The sequence below is a fragment of the Aythya marila genome (genome assembly GCF_965140915.1).
Source record: "Aythya marila genome assembly, chromosome: 1".
Lineage (NCBI taxonomy): Eukaryota > Metazoa > Chordata > Aves > Anseriformes > Anatidae > Aythya > Aythya marila.
In genome coordinates, this window is record NC_139042.1 from 42,780,828 (window position 1) to 42,799,654 (window position 18,827).

Here is an 18,827-nt window from a genome sequence, read left to right on the forward strand (position 1 = left end):
ATATTAATTATAGCTCATCTGGATACTGAAAACAGGTACAAAGGCATTGCTGAGTGTCAAGGTGGATTTATTTGACCAAATGGAGTTGTTTCTGATTTATATGTTTCCATCTGAGCTAAGGTCAGAGTTACAGGTAGAGGCTGAAACTTTACTAGCTCAACTGTTACAACTGGGACAAGGCAAGACTTCAGGCACACAAGTCCCCATTCAAATCAGAAAGACTGAAATGCCCCAAAGTTTGGCTAATTTTCCCAACAATGGTAATTGTTTAGGTAGAAGGCAATACCTCTATCTACAAACTGTTTCACCTTTGTCCTTAGACAATGAAGGTTACAACCAAACCCGAGCTAGTCACCACTTTGTAGTCAGTGGAGACAAACTTCTAAAGAGCATGATTCTTTTGACTCATTTCTGTAAAAGGATGAGATTTATTTTTTTTTTTACAGTGACTTTTACAGTGTCTTTTTTTTTTACATATTTCCTAGTGCCTTGCTTTTCTTAAATTGTAATAAGAGAAGATGAGGATGACCAACTCAGATATATATGCCTCAAGTTAATTGAGATTAATTCTGTCTGATCCATCTGTGTTGCAGTGTAAAACTAAGCTAGCTCAGCTACCAGAAGAAGATCTGGTTATGGTGGAATGGAATTCAGTGTAAGTTAATTTATTCTATGAAATTTAATTTTTGAGATCTAGTATTAAAAATGTGAGCTAGCTAATCAGCATAGCCTGTTGGAAACATTAGTTTATAGTGGTGAAGGACACTGTGGAAATAAGTGGCTAATGTTATGACCTGTGATTATTGTAATAAGAGAGGTCTAAAAAATTATAAAAATGACTTTTTCACTACCAGATCTACTGAATGTTGTGTGTTTATAAGTGCCCTTTCTTTGAGTCATAATTTCTTGGAGAAGACTTGCTTTTCTCCATCAGTTATCACAAGATAATAGAAAGAGAAAAACATATCTTCAGAGGGCTTCCAGGTTGCTAAGAGTGGATAAGCAGCAGTTTTAGTTCTTGTTTGTACATACAACAAAAAACTTTTTTTTTTTTTTTTTTCATAATTCTATGTTATTTTGAATACTATATATTTATTTGTACATAGCAAAATTAGGAAGTGAGTTTTTTGCATTCACAGGGCTGGTATAAAAAATGGGCAAATGATTTTAGTGCCAGTCCAGGGAAGTCCTTTTCAGACAGGCTTCCTTGGACACAAAGCTTAGGCCTGTTTTTCAAAGGTATTTAGGCATTGCTCCAGTCAGTGTTGCAATGATTCTGTAATCTATCAAAGCTGTTACATGATCTAATAGCTGTAAGTTAAGTCAACACAGTTTAAGCAGAAAATAAGATGAGATTTTTCACAAGGTTAATTAACCCTTGTTAGTAGCAGACTGTTCATACATAGGTCAAATTCATGAGATCCTGAATTCAAAAGCAAGGTTGTATGTCTTTTGAAAGGATGTATCTATTTTAGTTCAAAAGTTTTAAGTGCACTTTTGGATCTGTGTAATGAGAAGGGTCACACTCACTGTTGTAGCCTTTTTGAGCTTCAATATCTACTTTTCTGAATGTCTTTATCACATCACTTCTGTTACATATATGGCCTTGTCTTTATGGCTGACAACTTTTGAGGTGTTTATTCTCTTTAATAACATTGTGAGACAGAGGTATTATACCCATTTCACAGACAAGGCAACAAACAGCTATTGTTTGTCTTTGAGGTATATTTAGGATTTGCTCAGATTAAGCATCACTATGTTTACCTGACCAGATGGTCAGATATAGACAATGACATGTCTATACTCCATGGAGACACAGGAGCAGGGATTCTGGGCCGAGATAATAGGCATGGTGAGATGTAGAACTTTCTCACAAACTATGTCCAAAATATAGCATGTACCCAGGTTATGGGGAAGTGAAGTTCACGTCACCTACTGTCATTCCTGAGCTGGGAACTTGGAGTGTGGGAGAGGAGCCAGGTGTTGCATACCATGAGGCCTAACCAACTCTATAGCCAGATCACTTCTGAGAGGGACATGACTTTCTAAGTCAGCTGCTTCTACAGTAGCTAATCATGACCTCAAGTTTTCTAATTAGAGACCTAATGGGAACCCATGCCAGGTGTTTGAGCACCTCTCTGCTGTTCAGCAGCCTGGATGCCTGTGCAGCAAAGACAACAGTGCTCTGAGACTGTAGACATAGCCTATAGCCTGCTTTTATATGGAATGCCTTCTAAACCACAGCTAACTGTTAGACAAATCTTCACCAGGTTTCATGCATCCATTTCAATGAGGGCAGCAAAACTAGATATTGGAAACATGATTTTTCAACATTGTAAACATTGTTAACAACACTGGAAAACTCTAGTTTACAAAATTTTACCTGTGTATCTGAGTAATGTCTTAATTTGCTTTTGCTACAACATGCATTGAGACTCATGTTCAGGTCGTTCTGGACATGGACCTTTGTGTTCTTTTTAGTGTCAAAGCTTTCTGGGTTGGAGTCTTTCATCTGGTAAATGTGACTAATCGTTTTTTTATCCTTGTATTCCCTAAGGTTGTATGAAAATTAATTTTGTTAGATCATATCTATCACTCTGTTGTGCTTGATTTTGAGTTCAAAGATTTTGAAACTAGGGCAAGGGGTGTATTTTAACTTAGACATGTCCCCTAATTGCCCATGGATATGGTTACTTTGTGACTATAAATCTAATAACAATCCAGAACACAGCTTTGTTCCTAGTTGCCTAAAATCTGCGCACCTTCTCTTTCTCTACTGCATTATCAGCATCTAAGGAGACACATGGGTGTTGATGTAAGGCTATCTCTTGTAAGTCACATTCCTATGGCAAGATAATAAACTTGTGTATGTATAAATATTAGTACACCCTTCACATAGTTTATCTGACCCACTTGGGATTTCATCAACAATAAACTTGGAAGGGCAAAGCACTATTACTGAAGCTGCAGTTTCAGGATACAGCAGCTATGGGGCAATACCACCTTTAAAAGATCGGCTCTTCTGTTCCCTGCCTTCCTGCCCCCCTTTCATCCAGAGCAGAGGCCCCGTGACTTGTGCTGACACAACTGCTCATAGAGCTGCTCTCTGAACTGGACTGCTGAAGTGGTCTGCATTAAGAAAAAGCTCTGTTAAAAAGGACTTCGGAGCCCAGCCTTTCAAACAACTGTGCTGGCACAGAGCACTATGGACCTGGAACACTAAGAGGGAGGAGGAGGACGAAGAGGAAGAGGACAAGGAAGAGTGAATGACTGGAGCTGGGTGGGGTGGGAATCCCTGAAACTGGCACTGCCACTGAATCCATCTGTTTGTGGACTACAGCCAGAGCCTGAAGGGTGAAAGCACCTTGGAAAACATTAATAAAACCAGTTTGTGACTTTTTTTTTTTTTTTTTTTTCTTTCCCTGCAGCATAAGCTATTCTCCCAAACTCATTTTTAGGAAAAGAGATGAGCTCTATAACACTTTTCAGGGCTTTTGCATGTGAAGTGTTTTCCCCAGTTCAGTTTGCAGCAATGACTCACATTCCTCATCTCTTTCTCACTCCTGTTTGTCCTTTTCATGTGCAGAAATAACTGCTCTAGTATAGGCTGGATGCAAAGTGTATGCTGGGGACCTGGAAAACAAAGTTGATAACTTTTTTCTCCCAGTTTCCTGATTCATTTTGTAAGGTGTTCAGATCCAGTAAGTCTCCAAAGGCATAATAAAAACTTTGTACAAAGACTCTACTGTCTGACATTAACACTGCATTTTCCATGTAGTGAAAACACTTGTCTTAATCTGGAGTACAAAATTGTTCAGATATATCTTAACTACTTTTGGTAAGAAAAATGTGACTTCTCCAATTTTAAAAAATTTTGGTTGGTTAGGTTTTTTTTTTATTATTATTTTTTTTTATTTTTTTTTTCTTTCTCTTTTTCTTTCTTTCTTTTGCTGATTGGTGCTGAACATAATCTACGTAAATAGTACATGGATACTTAGCACACAAAATACTTATTTTTAGTTTTGAAGATGGTATTCATTTTTAAAGTAGCTTTGTAGCTTTTCACATAACTGAGCTGTCATCACTTGTAAGCAAGAACTGAAGTTACAGATCAAGTTTGGACATGTGGCTTTATATAAGGTCTCACAAAGATCCTGGTAGCATGAAATATTATTGAAAGATTGTTTTGACTTTCACCCGATGCTTAAGTCTATTTAGTCACATCAGGGATATTGCCAGTGGTCTGAACTTTATTATCAACTCCATAGAGTGTCTACTTTTAAACACATGTAGAAACTATGCAGGTATTGGAGACTACCTAGACTTGGCCTTCACATCTGCCTTCAACAGTTTGCATCTTATCTCAGTGATAAGGAATTTTCCTGATAAAATGATCAGGTAGAAACAATTTGACCATATATTAAGCAATTGCTGTAGATATGCTAATCTTTATTAGTTCATTGCAGAGTGACTAAGATTTTGAAAGAGATCCTGGTGACATAAAAATGAAGCGGCAAATAAATTCAATTAAAAAAATATGGAAGACATAAATTCTTGTGTGTGTGAAAGCATGAGAGAGCTAAGGAAGTATTTTCATTACATTTATTATTCAACAAGGACCTACATCTGTTTTCAGTTTGCACTGATTATTGACACATCTGGCTATTTGGCCTTAGGAACTACAAGTTGCTGTTGTGGCATTATTCTCTGAATCAACTTTTTAGACCACCCGGAAAATAATACAGCAAGTGCTGTGAGAAGATTGTGTTATTTGTAATAAGATTACCTTTTGGCATCTAGATATATTGTATAAATGGGATTCTGTCATCTTCTGTTTTATAAATTACAATTTTTCATTTTTTACACCTGTGGGGAAAATAAGGCTGTAACCAAAGGGCTTACTATTTGACAAGGATAAATCAGAATGGCCTGATAAAGTTTCAAGTAGATACTAGATACAGTAGTAACTGCTTGCCTTACATGCAAAAATACCTTTGTTTCAGTAGAAAAAAAAATACAGCTAAAGTCACAGAACTAAGAAAGATGTTTCTTTAACCTGTGGTGAGATGTATTTTTCCTGGTTAACATCCCACTGCTGGAAGTGAATACTGTCCAAGTCCTTGACCATTCAAATACTTTTTATATAATAATTAAATTTTCTCCATCAGTGGTTTGAGAGTAATAATTCAGTCCAAGAGTCTAAAAGAGAGATATTATGAGGTATATGGATTATACTTTGAAAAACAAATGTCATAGGACAGAAGGGACCACCTAGATCACCAAGTCCAGTCCTTTCCAATTGCATGCAAAAGATAGGATAGTCCTGTAGGACTCATGGAACATCTACTACAAACACCCCCTCAAAACCACAGGCCACAAAACATTTCCAATACCCTGTCACAGATTTAAGACATACTAGTAAAAGACCAACAGCCACAGCTTTAATGTGCCACAGGAAGGAACATGATGAAACGCTTATTTGTTTTATTACAAATACTTTTAAAGTAGGGTAATTTGTTGTCTTTAAAGAATAGTCTGGATAATCTATATGGCCACATGAAGCCACAATGCAGCTTCACTTGCTATGTTGAATTACATGTGGAATTAATTTGACCTTCTGCATAAAACTAACACAGGCCTTAAAGATGAACAAAATAAAGATATATATGAAAAAAAAAATGCTGATTTTTGATGAATTGCAGGACTGTAAATGTTTTTGTGTGCCTTTTTTTCACAGAAAGTTTAGAGAGCCTCAACAGCTATTTCCATTCCTTCGGGTCAAGGACACAGTTTTTAAAGTACTTTATTGAATTTTTAATTTCTTTAATAGCTGCAGAATATAAAGTACAGAGGGCAGGGCAGCAAAATCACTGGGAGGCAAGAGCAGAGGATGAATACTGTATTCTTTGCAATGCTATACTATGCTCTGTTATTCTCTTTAGACTTGCTCTTTGTCCTCTTCAACATTGTATCCCCATGTGTGATTTGATTTCTCTTGTTTTCTCCTTAGGAGAAGAATCTTAGGGCAATCTTTGTGGTTGGTACTGGTACTTGGCATTGGTACTTCCTGCCAGACACACTACCATAAAGACCATAAACCTGGTCTTCAGGCTTGTCACATATCCCATGCACCTTCATGGCAATGATGATGATGTCTTCTTCTAGCTGCCTGGCTCACATAAATGCTTGCAATTAGAAACTCGGGTAATGACTGCACTAGTGCACAGTTTACCAGCCATTAATCATATACCAGAATGTATGAAGTAAAACTAATATGTAGAAATACACCAGGGGAGGGTTAAGTTGGAAATGAGGATACATTTCTTCACAGAAAAAGTAGTTAGGCATTGGAATGGGTTGCCCAGGGAAGTGGTGGAGTCACTGTCCTGGGGGTGTTAAGGGAATGGTTAGACCTGGTACTTAGGGACATGGTTTAGTGGGTGACATCGCTTGTAGGGTTATGGTTGGACCAGATGGTCTTGAAGGTTTTTTCCAACGTCAGTGTTTCTATGATTCTAAATATAAACTAATCAGGCTGATTTTTTTCATTTGATGGACTTAGGACTTATGCAAACCAGCCTTGAAAAGCGATTTAGAGCTAGTTTCATAATGCCTGTTTTGAATGTAAGCCTTGCAGTGCCTACAGAGTTGTTGCCCAGTGCTCAAAGGGTAAGTTAGAGTACCTAAATCAGGTGTTTGGATAGTCTAATCAGACAAATAAGAAAGTTAGACATCCTGTGAAGAATGGTTCAGTGCCCCCCACACTGAGCAATAGTTATCTGTGTGGAGCTCTGAAGCCTCACTGTTAGGCGCTCTGCTGGGAGCAGAGAAATGCCTGATTCCAGAGCTGTTTATGCACTTTATGAGATAGACATGAGATTTAGAAAAATAAAGAGGCTCTAGAACCATGACTTGAACCCGGTCACCCCCTCCCAGCTGAATGACCTAACCACTAGGTTACTGAATTGTTTGTGGTTCTCCTTCTAGCAGTAAGGGAATGATCTGGCTTAAATCTTGACTTGCTTAAAAAAACAAGGAGGAAAGTAGAGTGCCTAGAGGAACCTGGTCAACAGACTGAAGTTTAGGGCAGAGCTTTAGAAAGAAGCAACAAGGTTTGACTCCCCCAAAATAAAAAGGATCAAGCATACAAATTTCCTGCATCCTGTGTATTTAAGCCAGTAAACTGTTATGCAAAGGGCAGGCTGTATCTAGAAAGGCAAGCTTTGCTCTTGTGAATGCCTAATCTCAGTTTGGGTTCAGCAGCCTGAAAGCCATGTAATTGGGAGTGCCTCTCCCTAAATACTAGGCTAGCTGTCTAAGCTCTCAAGAAAGGACAGGTCAGTGCTGGCTTCTGTTGGCTGAATCCCAACAATTTTCTTGTCAAGAGGAGGGCTGATTCATATAGTACAAGCATCTTGTTTTATCCAATGGTTGTGTTAATCAACTCAGAAGTCAAGCAGGCTTCTCTAAATCACTGTGGAAAGTTGCTTTCTTGATCTGAGTGTGTCCAAACACTCATAAGGCTTAGAGTTAGTACTCTCATTAAGACTCGAGTTGATGAGAAACTGAGATGTTTGAAGTTGTAAATTTCTTCAGGAAATATGAAAATATATCCATGAAACTTGGACCTGGATTGTCAAGTTACTCAGGTGACTTAGAAAACGTTCCATTTAGGAACACTCTCTTAAAGATTTGCCTTCCTGTACAGAGGAGACAGGTGTTATTTGGGGGGCTATTTTGACGGCAGTCTTCTTGGTGTTGCCAAATATGTTTTATTTTCTTATGCTTTTTGGTTAATAAACCTGAGAAGTTAACATCTTCGGTCAGATGGTAAAGGTGCTTAAAGTTGTTTTAACACATTTCAAGACACAGCTATCTAATATAAGTGTATCCAAACCAGTTCTAGTCAGGATACAATAAACTGTTAGGAACAAGAGTACTGTAAAAACCTTCAAACAGGAATTCAGAACCTTACATGGCCCTTGGAAATAGGATCTATCTCTTTTCCTCTGATTTCAGCTCATGCAGCATGCTGTTAACCATCTGGTGTCTCCAGAAAAGGAAAATGTAAATGACATCTGTCCTTGACATGGTAATGGAAAAAGAAGCAAAAAAGCTATATTCATTTCTGAAAAAGAACAGACTCATTTCAACTTTCGTGAAAGCTCTGTGTTTTTTAACTGGCACAGTGAAAATTCTCTTTGAATTATTCTTATATGCAAATTATTTCTGTGTATTCTACTGATTTATATGCACAAAAACATATTGGCAGTATCTCCTACGTAAAAAGAACACCCTGGATTGAACTATTAGAAAGGTGAAGTCAGTCACTTGCGTTCATTCAGCTTCTAGTGCTCATGATTCAGTGTACAGCTTTCTACTGAAACTCAACACATCTGGCAAGTCTTGGAGCTTCTATACTAGCTCTAGTCCCACATGTAAATGTATAAAAATTAATGGTGTACATGTACAGATAGTCTTTCATTGATGACGAATAGGTGTGATGTGTATGGAGAATATTTACATTATAATGAGCTGTAGAGAATTCAGTACATGATGGTACCCTAGAGCTTCAGTCAATAAAAAAGGAAATTCAATAATGTACTTTTATTGAAGATATTTTCCAAGTTTTTGCCCCTTCTTTTTGCCTAATAAGTGCCTTCCAGAAGTCTGACTACTACATCACTTTTCTTTTCACTTCTCATTCATTAGTTCTGGTTGAAAACTTCTATTCCTTATTAGTAATATTTGGTTTACCCCAGAAAGTTTTTTTTATGGTATCACAACTGTAGATCTTTACAAAAATATTCATTATTTTCTCTATTTCTTAATATCATCTTTAAAGTCATCCTGCTATGTGAGAGGGCTCTGCTTTGCTGCTTCTTATTCTTCAGATTATTAGCCACTGATGGGAAACTTGTAAACAGGATGAAAGGAACTTCAAAAAATACTTGCTGAGTTCAGAGTTATCATCATGCCCTTCCTCCTGCTTCTCCAGCCCTGATGTGGATGTTGTGCTCCAAGGGACCCAGGACCTGTTGATGACCTGAATCAGCCAACTAAATGGTCTGTGATGTTAGCACTCAGGGACCAAGAAGAAAACAGAGACCCTACTAGCAGATTGCAAAGTGACCAAGACAGCAATGCTTCTTCAGTGTTGCTGCTTCCATTGGAGTGGTGGTAAATTTCTACCTACCTCAGCAGTACTGGCTGAGAGAAGAGTGCTTAAAGGGACAGGGAGAGATGCATATGATGAACATATCTCACGGAGGATGGTGGAATGAGTGGGAAGATACAGCATGTGCCGTAGGGAAGGAGGATAGTAAATCTGTGCTTTCATAGTCACATGTGACCAGACATTCAGGGTGGGATTAATTTGATAAAAAGTAGGTGTTCTCATCAGAACTACTCATGCTCTGTGCCTTTTGCAGGCAGTGGAGAGAGGTAAGCATTTTTTAAAACGTTAGTTTGTGTTTTTGTGGCTTTATTGGTTAAGAAAGAAAAGTTAGTTTTCTACATAATGCAAAACTTTTGCCTAATCCCTAAAGAAAGGATTTATTACTACTTTGGCAGGGAGCTGTGCTGGAAACTCTTCCCACTGCTGTTCCCTGGACAATGTCCTCCCTTGAAATATGGTTTGACTGTTCTGAGCAGTCTTGCATTGCAAATTCACACACAACAATATTGACATCTGGCTTTAGCATATGGGATACAGATAGTCCTGGATTGCTGAACAGCTGTGCTGCTTTGAAAAGAAACAATTGCATTTGAAGAATATGGGATATAGAGTAGGCCTTGTCCTACCCCACACATCTTGCTGACATTTCTTTTTCTAAATTACTAGTCTGTTTATTAAATTTCCACAGTATAAAAACACTGAAATTTATAAGAGACTGAAGTAGATGGTAATATTGTCAGATATGCCAGCAAACAATCCATTGACAACACATGTTAGGAATCAGTCCATTACAATTAGTCAAGAACAATGCCAGAAGATGATGAGACTGAGTAAGAACAAACAAACAAGCACAAAAGAAGGGGCAAGGGAAGTACTGAAGGTTCAGAAAATGTTCCCATCCATTTTGTATGTAAAAAAAAAAAAAAAAAAAAATCCACTTTGATGAAGAAACCAAGAGTTTTTGCAACAATCTCAGCAACTGTTAAGATAGTGAGCTCATTTACAGAATAACAAAGAAAGAATGCTGAACATCAAGCTGTTGATCAGAAAATGATCCCCCATGGCAAAGTAAAATACAAGTATATAGGGAAGGAAAACAAATTTCTGAAGCCCATATTTATCTCAAGAAATGCAACAATGATCAAGCTGCATATCTTGTTCTGAATTATGCTGCACACAGAAATTGCAAATTGAAGTCGGTCATTCAAGTTTTGCTTCATTTTGCAACCCACTAGTATATATTTCAACAATATACTGGTTTTCATGATTTTTATCTGTAGGGCTGCATATCCCGTTGATATACTTTCAATATACTTTTTATCTAGTAAAAATTTTTGTATCCAGGCTAACAGTAAACACTTTCCATTCATCCTATATCTTACATCATGACTTCTGGATGCATAGATTTAAAGGTCGTAGATGCCATTACGAGCACCAACTCTGTCCTATATTTACATATTTCATCAGTAAATTTTCTATCAGAGCCATGGTATCTGCATGAAGGTCAGTTCATCTTTAAAAGTAGTGCTTTAGTACTGATTAGAGAGCTCAGGACCTGAATTAATCCCACCTGAGGTACATATAGAGCAATCACTTGAGGCTTTCTCAGCATTAAGTGAAATGAGAATAGGGAGCATTTGGGGTGTGTCAAGATGCATTTCCCTTTGAAGTTGCCTATGCCATACCCAGGAAGCCTAGAGCTGTTGATTTCCTATGTCAGTTATGTGCTGGAATGTTGGATAGGACATATCTAGGACTAAGTGGGCCAAAGTTATTGTAGGCAAAGTTCTAACAAAAAGAAAATTAAATGAAATGTTGCAGAATAATACATTGGCCATACAACAGAATCTCCTGGCAGCACAACCCTCTGACTCATCAGAATAACTAAAAATGGCTTACAATACAGGAAAGTAAGGGGACTGTTGAAATAGAGGTATAATAGTGATTTTTTCAAAGGAAAAGAAATCGTTACTATTTATTCAATTCAGGATAATGTGAAAAGGTGCATCTGTACTATTCATGTTTAGAGCATTTTAATGGAACAGATCCCTTCAGAACATTAATTTGTGCTTACAAAAGTCTAATGTGCCAAAAGAAGTATGATACCAAGTAGAGAAACAAGCCAAAGATGTAGTTTCAAATATTTTATCTTCTGTATTTTCACTCCTCAGTAGATACCAATTTTCTCTTACCTCATCCACGTTCATTTAAGTCACATTATTTTATTTCATCTTTACTTGCTATTAAATTTTCCTAAAGTTTCATTATCTTTTTAAAGCTTCTTACTATATACTTTAAATATATGGGACACACACTTTCAAATTCTCTCCCTGCTCCAGGCAGAGTGGGACAAAAAGAAAAGACCTAAAATGTCTCTTTCATACTGTCTTCTGGGAAGAAATGCCATCAATGTCTCAACCTCCATGTCCAAAGTGTCATCAATTGATTTGGCAGATGGCTTCTCAGGAATGCAAAGTCTACTCATTGTAATTTTAAAATCGTTTATGCATTCTTCCAAATTCATTACTGTGCTGTAGTACAGTAAACAGCTGGGGTCCAAAATGCATTACATATATTTACAGATTACAACTACAGGAATAAACAAACAAACAAAAAGTGATATCATACACCCTAGGCTTCAGTTTTTAGAATGTTGGCATAGTTTTTTCCACAAATCTCAAAACTTTCCTATCAACCTGTGTGATTCATGGCTCTGTTTTCTGTTCTCTGTTTTGACACTTGGCTGGCCCATGTTACGGTGCTTTAAGAATGTACCACGATCTCTCATTTCACTGAAACGTCACAGAGTGTACAAAGGCCAAAGCAAGAGATGGGATATAAGAAGCTCCATATTTAGCTGCTTCACTTATCCTGGCATGCCTATCTTTTTTTCTTCTCCCCATCTCATGTTAATAATCATCTCCCTGATGAACTATCAGTTTCATAATGACAAAAATGGACACCATAAGGAGTTTGTATAAATGAAGATTAATAAGAAATAACAAGTGTTTGTAACAAATATTTATTGGAGATCAGCTCAAAAATCTTTTTAAAGCCCAGATATGCATAGGCACAGAAGCTGTTTAAATTTAAACCTAATCAGGATTCTCAAATTAGGATTATCTTGGGCCTAATCTTGTAAACATGGTCAAAGTACAGCAAAATATATAACCAGGGTATGCTTTTGTACTGTACAATAATAATGAAACTATTCTGCAAGGTGAGCATGATACAGTTTATTTCCTGATTTAGTTGAATCCAGGTCACCCACATGCCAAGAAAAAAGCTCTTTTTGCTGAATTCTTCTGTTTCAGCTCCTCTTGGCACAACTATTTTATTTAGTATAAAAGTATTCTCAGGTAGGAAATTTGTACCTGGATATCTTCATCTCTTAGGTGAATCCTCTTACCAGTTGCTTAGAAAACAAGTTTTATTTTTCATCTTAAGTGGGCAGTGAGAGTGTCCAAATGTAAATCACTTCCAAGATCTGTTACCTTGTCAACTAAAAAACAATGTGAACCATACTCTGTAGTAAGGAATGACAGGGTAAAAGTAGATCCCCAAAATACATACACTTCACCATTTTCCCAGGCTGGCTTTTTTTTTTTTTTTTTTTTGGACTTTCTGGACCCTTCACAACTCACTGAATGAATATTCAGTGGTTTCATTGGTAGGAACTGACATTACTGAGGGTGCATATAGAAATCGATGTCCAATACATTCTGATTTCAATGTATGCCAGACACTTATTTCTTCACTTGGGATATTTTCAAAATCCTGATCCTATTTTTTCACTGAAGTGATATTTTATGGGAGATTTAAGGAAAGTGTTGGGGATAATTGACTATAGCATTGTGTATTTCACAAGGTGAACACAGAAGTAATTAAAAATAGGAATTTTATTTAAGGAGTGGATAGCAGCATATATTTTTAAGTGATAAGTCCATAGGATGCTAAATACGTCCTCCTGGAAATTTTAAAAATGTAAACTATCATTACTCTGTTCTGTTCTGTGGTTGCAAGCACTGGTGCCAGAATTTTTTTATGCCCATGGTAACAAAATCTCTCTCCCTCTCCCTTTGCCCTTAGCCAGCCTTCCCAGGCCAGGAGCTAGAACTGATTTTAGGAGGAGGCCTTTTACATTTGGTGTATACACACGTGCGTGTATACAATATACATAAATCCAAATACAGCACAGAGGTGACTACCTCAATAGGCTTGGTCTTTAAGGTCTTCTATTTAGGGAATTCTCCTCATAGACAAGAATATCCTCCATGAAAGAATGACTTTTTAACAAACTGGAGCAGTAGGTCTGCTTTACAAATACTTTGAGGAAAATCTGGATTATATCTCTTCGGAATGAGTTACTCCTTTATGTGATTTTTTTCTGCATGCATTCTGTGCAAGAAAGTGTCATTGTCATCAAGAAAAACATCAAATGAGGAATGCATCAGGCAAATGAATGTTTCTCATATGTAGGCTTTATTACTATTTTTTAATCATATGAAATTTCAAAAACCTGTTTCAATACTGACTGCAGCCAATGGAAAGACAATTATTTACTCCAGTGGGCTTCAGATCAAGACACAAAGTTGGAAATGAGTGTAGTAAAACCCATTAACACAGAATTGTTTTTTGGACTTGGCATTTTTAAATCCCCTCCTCTTTGGTTATTGAGCTACACATAGTTCGTGCTCAATAAAAAGACGTTATACTGCTGTACATGTTGTAACCAAGCCAAAAATTCAAGTTGCACTGTAACTAAATCATAACCTTTGGACAAGTCACAAGGAAAACGTATTTGTTTTATTGATTTTTAGTCACTTCTGCACTGATTGATCATTTACTTTAAATACAAAGACTGAAACGAGGATTTGAAAATGCATAGTTCTTTAGTCTGACTAAACATCATACACAGCAAAAAGAACTTTTGTGAATTTATACAATAAAAGATTTAATTTATTCCTTCATTATCACTTTTTGCATTTTTTTTCTAGGTAATAGTACTAAGAAACTAGTATAATTAATGCATTTCTTAAGGAATTTGACAAGGGCATATTCTGATTTTTGTGATTTTCTTTCTAACAAACATCTTGTACTGTAGTAGAAGCCAGAAGTCTGAGCCACACTGGAGGAAGAGGTGTCATAAGTATGTTAGAGATTTATTGGAAAAGAGACCCTTGTCCTGGTAACTTTGCAGTCTAAATTAGGACAGTTGCATTAACTATGTCTTTGTTCTTTTTGCTCTCAAAATTATTCTCTAATTTTATTGAGATTAAACATATGGTGTTGTTTTTGCTGTTTGATTAACTGCAACATTTTTGAAGAGAAGAGAAATCAAAGAGACATCAAATTAGCTGTGAAAATGCTTGCCCTGCGATTCTTTAACAAATATTTGAACAAACTTTTATAAGGAATTTGAAGGAAATGATATCATGTGTTTCTTTAGGCACTGTCATCAATCCAAAACAATAACCTTAGAATCTGTAGAATCATATATTGTTCTTTAACAACAGAACCTATCTCCATGGCAAAGAGTTGCGCAAGAAAGGGTATTTTAGCTCAGAAGCACTTCATGGTAACAGGGCCATAAGGCTTCCAGGCAGAGCTGGCTTGCACTCAGCCTTCTCATGAAAGCAAAGAATCCCAGGGCTTTTGCATGTGTCCATGTAAACACGCACATATGTACCAACTGTGGCAAATGGGGAGGTGCTGGTCAGCACGGATTGGGCAGTAATACACTATTGTTCTCAGAAAACCCTTTTACAGGTAGAACTTTTACAATACCTATAAATAAAGTTTTATCATTATTTGATAGTGTTTTATGGACACTGAACAGATGCCTGTGCCGTTAGAACCTGGTATAAAAAGTTATAATAAAATTCAGAAATAAAAAAGACAGTCATTCTTAAACAAAAGTCATTCTACATTTTGATCTTATCTCCGAACTCAACATTAAGGGATCACATAAATAGCTGATTTAGAGGGAAGTTAAGCTGAGATGACAAGTTGCACGAAGGAGCTCAGAAATGGTATTTGTTTGAACTCATAACTATCCATTATTCTGTAACATAGATAAGGCATACACACACACAAAAAAAAAAAAAAAAAAAAAAAAGCTTAGGTTCCTACACAGTCCAATGTTTCTCTCAGGCGCTCTTTGCCCACTGTGATCATATAATGTAGAGAGACTGCTCTTGATATCAAATTTAGTACTGTTGTGTCTATCTGGTAACAATCCCAGAAAAATATCGAAACATTAATTTCATTATATGGGTAATGTCAAAAGTGGTACATTTTCAGTCCGTCTGAACTTGGGCAAGGACTTCAGAGACTTTTAAAGTGTGAAAAAAACATTACTCTCTTCTTCTCATAATATTGCTTTATGAAAATCCTCTTCACTATTCCTCAGTTTTCTCTTATCAACTGAGACAAATATTTGGATGTTCTCCCTCCTTCAAGAAGTTATACATATCTCCTGCTGAAGGGTGGAACAAATGCAAGTAATGAGATAACTACACTTTGTTAATAAATTAACAGGGACTGAATGTTTCTTTTTTTCTTTTTTTTTTTTGTTTTTGCTGTTGCTGCTGCTTCTGTTTGGTTTTGTAAAAAAAAGGCTTGGAAGGAAAAGCTTGAGACATTAAAATGTCATTGTAGGTTAGGAAAGAAAAGCAGGAAGAGACAAAAGATGTAGAAAATATGACAGAAATTGAGGACGTGGTTTTGTAGCCATATTGGAGAGTGATATATATATATCTTGAAATTCAAATAGTAATTCACAAACATAGCTATTGCTTAGTTTGGAATTTTTGACAATCTAACAGTCTCATCTGCCTTACATGCATATATTTTATTAAAGACTTCTGGTCTTTTATAAGGATTCTAACCAATTCTCATTTTCATACTATAATTATTACTCATTGTGTGAACAAACTTATATTATTATTTTAACCTTATTATATGAACTTTTCAAACTATGCAAGCAGTTTAGCCCTCTCCCATAGTGACTTATACATGAACTTACTCTCTTTCTCTCCAAAATTATTAGTCTGTAAATGAAAGGAGGAAAAAAAAAAAAAAAAGAGTGATGGAAAACTTTCATTTCAGACTACATTTGTTCATTAATTGTTTGTTTAACTCTATTTGTCTGGTTGGGTTGATAACTGTGTCACATGATTTTTTTCTTCATGACTGGAAGTTAAAGCTGAGTCACAAAGCTAGTGACTAACAGAGATCACTCTCATTTCTGTTATCTAGTCACAAAAGCAGTTGACTTTTTAGTCCCAAATACTTTCAGAATAATCTGGCAACTGTCAATGTTCTCAGACAAGAGACTGTGATTGAGAATGAGTTAGACTGTCCAAGTCCACTCATACGTAGAGATATTCAGTGTTACATAGATATGCCACAGACAGAGTTTTCAAAAGGTAGCTTTCCCATCTCACCTGTTTCACCACCAGTAACATAAAAGTGCCACTTGATGACATGCTCATATATTGAGAAGTGACTTAAATTATAGATGCAAGTCGTGTTTGCAGAAGCAAATCCTGCAGGAAAGAATCTACATAAATTTAGCTCTAAATCCGTTGTGCCTATGCTTTTGAAAGTGGAACTCTCCTGGGAAGTTGGTCCTGAATGATTTTCTGTTAATTACGTGTTAATTAACCTTTCTACCTACAGTCACATGGTGATTGTTTTTCTCAAGTAAATATTCCAGCAGAAGCTCTTAATGAGTACCTAAGGATGTCATGTATATCAGGAAAAAGATCATAATCAGTGTGAATGAGAGCACCGGCTCTTCTGGCACTATGGATCCTTTAGGAAGGTTGTTTAAAATTTGATTGCCAGCAGTGTAAGTTGCATTTTTTTAATATATATTTGTGGCTCTGCCCTCACAAATCTATGATTCATGACAGGAATGCAGCTTGGATCTCCTGCAATGTAAGCAGCTGCAGATACTTCAAATACTTGGGTACATGTGATCCAGCAGCTTGCTATAAATTTGCCCCTAAAAATAAAGTAACAAGTGATTGAACAGTGATAGGAATTAAACACGGCAGTGAGTGAATGGCATGCACAAGTCCTTACCTCAGAACCTTTTATTAAGGCAATTGCTATAATTATAACCCAAACGAAAAAAGAAGCACCATAGAATACTATCATTGAACAAACTTGCTGCAAGATTCCTTTAAAGGTTTTTTTTATACTGTTGGACACTGAAAAAAGGTATTTGCTGGTATGCAATGTCATGAGGCATGATATGTATGTTGTTACATCATCTGAGAGTCAACTGCATTTCCACTTTCCACTTTCCACAAGTTACTGAACTAGTTTAGTATCAAGTTTCCCCCAGGATTTTACCATGTGAATAAAATAGTCAGGCAACAAGCTTAAACTTTTTGAGAGTGAAGCAATATTTTGCTATATTATTTCCTTGGAGACAACAGAAAATAAACAGATTTGGATACGTCTCTGATGATTGAAAGTCCCAATTTTCATGTCCTTTTGTATCTGGATTTCTTATGGTTTTTCCCTTCACTTTAATACAGAAGCTATCTGTATTTGATAATCCACATAGAACGAAACAGTATGTCAGCATCTCTCTGAACTGTTACTTCCATTTCATCTCACTTTTCTATACAATTTAATATAAAGTGTGGGAGAATATAGAAAATTTCAGAAGAGAAATTTCATGGTCAAATCATGAAATTTGCTTCCATTAACAAATTGCATACTTGCTAGCTGGGAACTTAGTTGGGAGTTTCAGTTTAGAGGACAAAGAATGAAAGAGAATTGGAATTAACTATTCTGTAAACTCCTTTTCTAGAAGCAAGATTTTTTGTTTTGTTTTGTTTGTTTGTTTGTTTTTCCCACTAAGAGAATCATCAGAGGAGCCGTATAGCCTCCTGCCTACGTTTCGCCTTCTCCAGGCTGTCTGTTTCTGCTAGCAAGAACAAACATATGGAACCTGCTGCATACTTGCAACTTGAATATTTGCTTATTAGACTTACATACTTGCATATTAGACCCAGATTTTTCAGGTGCATCTGAATGCCTATTCTTGTTGTGTGAGGTAGCTAAACATGAACTCCTAACTTCTGTCTAAAGGTTGGGCATTTGTTCTGAGCTGGTCTTCCAGTCTCCCACTTGATCAAGAAAAAGTTGAGGATACATCCAGAAGGCACAACTAGTATATTGGATGTTGAGTCAGGGAGAAATGCCAAAGGAAAAGCAGACTGAATGTTTAAGAATGATGCTAAATACTGAAGTTTTTACTGAGGTATTTATAACTCAGTTCTTATATGACAAAACTAATTCTGGGGTTGATATGTTTAAAAACATATTTGCCTTGATACAGCATGTCCAATTTCATGTTTTTGTGTTTTTTGTTTGTTTGTTTGTTTGTTTTTTCCCTGAAGCTCTGCTTTTATCTCAGTATAATCTATGTATTACTGCATAGTAGTAGTATTGCAGTACTTCAAATAAATGTAATACCATTTTTACTGTGAAACACAGTATTTGTGTTTCTCCATCAAGTGTGCTTTGCATCTCCCTCTAAATATAAAAGGACAGAGGAAAAACCCCAGTGTTTATTTTTCTCCTCAATTCTGCACTAGCTGTTTAATATGCTTCTTATGAATCACCA